Raw genomic sequence first — 7,461 nt, forward strand, 5'->3', positions numbered from 1 at the left:
CCATGAGCCACAACTACTGAGCCCACGTGCCACAACTACTGAAGCCTGCACACCTAGAGCCCGTGCTCCGCAACAAGAGAAGCCACCGCAATGAGAGAAGCCCACGCACCACAATGAAGAGTAGCCCCTGCTCTCTGCAACTAGAGAAAGCCCGTGCGCAGCAACGAAGACCCAACGCAGCCAAAAATAAATATTTAAAATAGATAAATTTTTTTTCAAAGGTATAATAAATAAATAAATAATAATAGAAGGCGTGAACCTTAGGAATATATTGATATAACAACACTTGTTCTTCCCTTTAGACTTCATTGGAGGGTTTTAACATATTTTTTAATGTTTTAATCTGAACAGTAGCTCCCAAGATGGCTGGTGGCCTGCCCTGAGTTTGCCATAAAACTACCTGGGGCCTGATAGTCTGACTGGGGCCATCATTTCAAACAAACATTTTGACTGCTGTCAGCGCTCTGTGGTGTTGCTGTTTTCAAAGCCTCTTCTGTTTTTACTAAATCTTCCCCCGAATGTTCTAAAGATACTAAAAATACTTTTCTCTTGTTCTCCTTCACTTAAAAGTCCACAAAGACCTTATTCAACTTCTCTCATGAGGGTGGGGGGGACGCGTCAGAGGGCTCCTTTGTAAACTTTTCTGAAATACCAGTTTAGAAATGACACTTCCCGAAGCCCAGTTTTCCCAATTTTGTTTACATCCACGTCATATGAAGTTACAAATTGATCAGATGACAGTTCTTGTTAATAAAAATTTTAGAACTCATCTAATACAAGTTCAAAACATACATCTTTTTTTAATCTCTGTGTTCTGAATATTTAGAGAAAAAGTAAAAGAATAAGCCGCGTGTGTGTGCGTGTGTGTGTGTGAGAGAGAGAGAGAGAGAGACGGAATGCTAAAACAAAAGCAGCCTGTTTTCTTTAAAACCTCAAGGTAACACTTAGGTTATGGGTACAGACATTGCTGATTCACTGGCCTTTTTTGACTAGATATTGACCAGCAAAGTGAAAATGGCTTATGGATGGGTATGATGTGGCTTCTTGCCTAGGGATAGAAGAATCAGACTCTCCAGGAATATCAGTATTTTTCATACCCTTTCATCTATATTTACATTGCCTTTTCTGTTCCTACAGAACATTTGCAGTTCCATGAATCAAGTTTTTCTCAATAGCAAAGATTTGCTTTCTTATCCTGATAACAGGATAACTGACTTCGTGACACTATTCAAAATAGGAAAAGGAAAGCTCTTAATAGTTTTGTAAACACATTATTATTACTTAATGTCATTATGGAGCAAGGGTGGGATTTCTTCAAATTGGATAACTTGGGACCTTGGCATTGTCCCTTAGATCCTCTTCTGAGTAATTTTAAAACACAAAGTTTGGGACTTCCCTGGTGGTCCAGTGGTTAAGACTCCACACTTCCAACACAGGGGACGTGGGTTCGATCCCTGGTCGGGGAACTAAGATCCCACATGCCTTGGGGTGCGGCCAAAAGATTAAAAAACAAAACAAAACAAAAAACAAAGTTTGAGGTATCTGCTCTCTGTAAGAAAAATATTGCAAACCATGCCTACATGAGATACAGCCAGACTTATTGCTCATGGACATTACTCAATAGTCCCTCTAGCCTCTTGGAGTAAGTAAGGCTGAAATCTGTTCCCTCTACCCTCCCTTGTTTTATGTAAATATTGTAGCTGATCTCCAGAAGTTTTGACTGTCCCATATCTGTAAGTATAAAACTCAAGCTCTTGAGAGTTACGTTCATCCTGACCAATCTGGGTGACCAGTCAGTTAAAATGGTTTAGGAAGAGCTTGTACCAGATTGACTGATTCATAGTTTTTCTTTGTATTAATTTTCAGGTTTTTTCCTCCAGTTTTTGTATTGAAAATTACTTTCGTACCCAGAAAGACTTGTTGAGATATCATTCTAGGATCTCCGATATTTATTATAGTTGTTATAGTAACAGTGGAACCCAAGTGTTTTTCAAAGCATTATTCAGCTTTCCCTACCCTGGGAGAAAAGACTTCTGAGGGAGCGTGAACCCAGAGCCCCAGTTGTGGGAATGAGGCTCCAATTTCCTAAATCACTTGTGGTTATAAACATGGATACCACCTTGTCTGGCACCCAGGTCGGTATCTTTTCTGAAATCTGCTATAGCAGAGAGTAAAGGGTAGTCTAGGGAGCCCAGCAATAGCTGGAGGAGGGTTTGGATTACCTGGAGGGCACCTCTGAAGCATTGTAATGCCACGGTCCCTCTTCAGCACTGCTGTGATCAAACACTCAAAGGAAAGCCATAAGAAAGGGCAGACGTGCATAGAGCAAGAAAGTTGTGTAGTCGAAAAACGGGGTTGTTACTCTTATCTTGAGTCCAGCAGAGAACTGTATTCATAGTAGAGCTTTGTGCCACTGATAGAGTGTGAAAGAGGAAACCTATATTACTTTGAGACTTGTGACCTGACCTGCCTATGTCTAGCCAGCCAAAGTGAATGGGGTCAGGGTAGGCTGCCTTCATCTGTGCAGTCACAAAGGTAAAGATGATACTGGAGACTATGTTCCCTCCCGGGAGGCCGTGGCCTCACGCCCCATCAACCTTGGCAAGACTTGCTAAATAACACCTTTGTCCAAGACGGGGTTACGCATCCTCTCGTCTTCTATACCCTCATGACAAGCCGAGGTGGTTTAAGATCAAGAAGTGAGGACGTGGATGTGGATCATCCCTCTGAGCAGCTCTAAAGGAGGGCCATGTACACTGCCTTCCTGTAAGTTCTTGCCCAAATTCCCTTCACTCCCTTAACATAGCTGTCTCCAAATAACATGTGTGTGTGTGTGTGTGTGTGTGTGTGTTCATGTTAAAGTGAAGTGCATGTAGTAAGAAGGAGCTCTACTGTACATTTTGATTTGTGGCAATAAAGATGTGGGTTTTGTCTGTCAAAGAAACTTTTTGAAGATACCATCATGAATGCCCCACTTTTCCTTTCTCAGTGCGCTGTGACCAATAGCTCTGTTTCCTAATAGAAATGTCAGCAGGCATTTTCCAAGAAAGGATCCTGGTTTTGCTTCCTAAATGAGGGGGTCAGACACATGAGACTAGCTAGTGGTGTAACTTTTTTAAGGCTTTTCTGAATGATGAATTATTTGCTTGTGCTTAGAGGTTACTGGCTCTTTCTTGCTTTCAGTTATGTTAAGGCAAATGGTGGAAATGTTATTTATTGGCAGAAATCATAAGTCTTTTTTGTGAACAAGAAATTAATTTGTTAAAACTTTCTTACTGTATGTTGGAAGTCATCTTGAAAAAAAGAAGAAATTAAATGATAACTTTATTGGCTCCCTGTGTCTTTATTTCCTTGATTTCCTTGTGGAGCACACTTGTATTTGGCTCTTACCCATTCAGTAATTCCAGAAGTCAAGGGAAAGCCTGATGTTTGATGTCTGGTCTGGTCTCTGACAATGCCAAGGCATTCTCCCCTCAAGGAAAGGAATCCCATCACAATAAAAGGAACCTCTTTTCTTCACCTCTTCAGCTCCCTCGTTTTCAATCTGCTTTGCTGGCTGCGGTGGTGGTTCTATTTCTCCCACTCAGAACCCGTTCCCTTGCCCTGGCCTCGTTCCTGGCACTTTGCCCACCACGAAATCACGCTCAAGTCCCAGCTCCTTCTGTGGTTTCTCCGGCAGAGGCCGCTAATTGAAGAAAACGAAGAAAGACATCCCAGAAAATGTACAGTCTTTACAAAAGATAAAAATAATTTTTATTATAGCAATTTAATAACTCTGCACATGGTCCTAATTATAGACACAGATAAATTCCATCTTGGGAGAAGTTGAAGAAGAAGAAGCCAGAGAGGAATTGAATGTGGAGTTGAACCCCCCAAGAGAGGAAGTGTCAGACCAGCCTTGATTCCTCTGGAAAGTAGAAATACCATGAGGTGCTGTGGACTCACAAGGAAAAATAACTCTCCGGGCAGGTGGGGGTTAGGGGATAGGTTCTTTAGAGAGGAAAATGCATCAGTGAGGGGATTCTATGAGCTCTGGCAGTAGAGGCAGAAAGTCTAAATCAGGACCAGCCAGGCCTAAGTAAGGCAATTTCACCATCGGTACAGACACACCAAGGGCCACATACGGGCTCGAAAACGAGCCCAGATTTCTCATTCCAAATGGTTAAGTGTGCATTTGGGGATCTTTGTTTATCCCAATAGCATCCTAACTTAGCAATGTCCTTATACCTCAGCTAAAGCTTCAGTAAAACGAGGTCATATTTGCCCTTATTTCAGAGTTGTGGAAAAAAAAAATTAAGCCTGGAAATTAAGAACTCAAATGCAAATTCATATTTACCTCATACATCTAGATCCAATCCCTACTTTCTTGCCTGCTATGTGTAATCGCCTGGTCTTTTTGTTTTTTTATCACAACTTTCAGGTTTTAGAAAGTTGGTTCAGTTTTGATACAGTGGATTAATAATGGTAAATTATCCTTTTTAATGTTGCTGCAGCTCAGGAGAAGGTTCATTTTAGAATTCAAGGAGGTGGGAAGACAAGGTCATTCTTTGTTTGGAGGCCAGACCTCGTGGTGTCCACTGGCCAGCAAATCAACCCGTCTTATCTTCCTTATCTCAGTTTACCTGCTAGGAAAGGGTGATGCAGACCTAGTTTCCCAGCTCTTGGTCTGTGTGCCCTTCTTTGTGGCTGAGTTAACTTGGCTGGGTTTTCCCTCTGAGGTCATTGCTTATTTATCTTTCCCTTATAAAATCTGCTTTCTGAAGAGCTGACAGCCACTTGCTTGCTCTTTCTCTCCTGAGAACTAAAAGAGGTTCGTCTAGCTCAGTTCTTCTCAAAGACACTCCATCTGCACATTGTGCTTGTTTGCTCATCTATAAAAGGAGGGAGAGAGAGAACAGTCGTTGGTGTGATGTCAGTGTAAAGGCCTCCTTGAAGACAGACTACATAATTGGACAGAAGGCTGAGTTCTCTCCCAGCCTTCGGGGTTTGGATGTGGCTGACTCTGAGAACCTTGGATAGACTGCTGTTACATCATGTGTGTGCTATGGAAAGATCTGTGCCAGGCAGGCCTGAAGGCCTCATTCTGTATCCCATGGGGATCCACTCACCCTGGCTGCCAGGCTCCAACACTGACTATCCATGACCTGCAGTGGTATTTTTTCACTCACAGAGATCCCTTGCTTTACAGCAACTATACCAAAACACTTGGGTTAGGCCATGCCATTGTCAGCTTCAGAGGGTCTTCCAAGACCCACAGTGGGTCACTTGTGTTCCCCTTCTGTTGCTCCTGTTCCCATGAATGTTTGGCCTGATGAGGACCTTGGGTAGAACTTGGCTGGCAACATTAGCAAGAGCTGGAATCAGGAGTGGACCCAGGAGAAAGGGATGGAGCCCAGGGGATGAAACAGTCCAGATCTGTACTCATGTCTCTGATGTGACTTGGTTTCCGTTCCTCACTAATGGGTCACTGTGATCCTTCCCCTGTAGAGAAGTCCAAAATCCTCAAAAGGCACACTGCTTTCTTTGCTAATCCATTCGGGTCTGCTTTGCTCAGTATCCCTGGTGGGAAGAAAACGCTCTTCTGAGAGCACAAATTAAACACCTGCTCACAGCCTGACTAAAGAATATACGAGAGTTCGTTCATTCCTGTGGAGCAGAAAAGAAGGAATAGCAGATGCTCCTCCTTTGTCTAACGTGGGGGAACTGAGGCACAGATCCCGGGAGCCACTTGCCTGCTCAGGGTCGATCTGAGTGTGACATTCGAACGCCAGACCCCCAGCACCAGACACAGACACTCCTCAAGAATGGAGAGTTCAGGTTTACGTCTTCTGGGATCCCTGGCTTCCTTTTTCCCATTGGAGAAATGAACCTGAATTCTCTGCTCACTTAAATAAAAAGCTACCTAAGCCATTCATCCTTCCTCCTGGTGATGGAGGCTGGTGTTCGGAGCGACCCGCATTCCTGTATGAACAGCCAACCCTCTTCTCCCCCTCCGTGTGAAGAGCCACCACATCTATTGGTAGTCTCTTGGCTAATCATCCTGTAGTGTGGTGGGCGTGGACGGACCCGAGTTGACACGGGGGCCACTGGGGGATAATCCGTGGAACAAAAGGTGGTGGCCTCAAGGAGCAGGGTGAGGGTAGGGCCCCTGCGACCAGGATCAGATAGCTAGAAAAAAACACAGCGGTTATGTAACAGTGTTTACTATGGCTCAGGTGGCCCTGAGAAGGCAGAGGCAGTCCCCTGACAAAAGACCGTGCCAGAGATGGGGAAGACTCCCAGGGACAGAGGTCCCTGTCAGGCGATAAGCGAGTTGGCCGGAGGAGATAGTGCATTGGGATGAAAGGAATCTGCTCTGTTGTTGACAACAGCTAGGTCACCTAGCACGGCCTTCCCTATCCTCAGCTTCTCCCTAAGCCATGCCAGCTCTCTGCCTGGTCAGGCCAGCAGCAAGCAGAGCTGAGGCTGGGGGGAGGAGCAGAGAAATCAGACACCTGGTTTTTTGGCTGAATCTCTGGATTTCACTAGTCTTTTTCCTTTAATCTCCCACTTTTCAAAGAGGAGGGATTCTTCTCCCTAAACATGGGCAGAAAAGGAGTCGTCGGTCCAGGTCCCTCAGGCTCTGTGCTCCCACCAATCTCTCATCCTGTCTCCTGTGAGGCTGTGTGTTGGAGGGAGATCCTGTTAGAGCTCCTCCTTGGTCCGGGCACACGGCCTGTGACTCTTGAGAGGGAGAGTTATTTCCAGTGGTGCCAGGGCAAAGCAGGTTCTGACCTGAGAGAGAAGGTGATAAGCCCAGCAGGGCCCAAGCGGACAGGAAGAAGTCAAAGCAGCTTAGGAGGAAGGCTCAGGTCTCCAGCGGGGCCTACCCCACCTCCTCCTGCAAAGCTGTTTACAGGACTCCCCACTCCCATAGCGATGAGGCTGGTAGCCAGTCCCCAGCTCCGCGCCTATGGCTGCCACCTCCCCTTGTGAGAAACAGGAAGTTGGGACTTTTGTCGGCTCAGCTGCACACTCTACATTAAATATTTATCTTGGAGTCCAGGTCAGAGCCCTGGAGAATAAGAGGAGCTCACTGCTGGTGAGAGGGTGTATGGCCAGGATTCCTGGAGTTGGAAGATTGTCAGCTTCACCATCTTTGGAGAACAAGGAAGAACGTGAAAGAGATGTGGCCCTTAGTCGCCAGGATCCTGACAGGTGGGGAAAAAAACTGGTGACAGGGGAGGCAGGCACATACTTTGTCCCTGAGGGAGGGAAGAGGATGGTGCCTAGGGGTGGGCAGGTATCCAAGCTTTAGGAGAGGGGAGATGCACTGCTGCCTGCCCTCAGGTAGTCCCAGATCTCCTCCCTCCTTTCTGATGCTGACTTCTGTGGGCAGGGACTACCCATCCCATCCCCATCCCTTCAGCTTTCCTGGTGAATCAGGGATTCTTGGAAGGGGCCTTAAAGGGGATCTGGTTC

The sequence above is a fragment of the Mesoplodon densirostris genome, chromosome 6 (genome assembly GCF_025265405.1).
Source record: "Mesoplodon densirostris isolate mMesDen1 chromosome 6, mMesDen1 primary haplotype, whole genome shotgun sequence".
Lineage (NCBI taxonomy): Eukaryota > Metazoa > Chordata > Mammalia > Artiodactyla > Ziphiidae > Mesoplodon > Mesoplodon densirostris.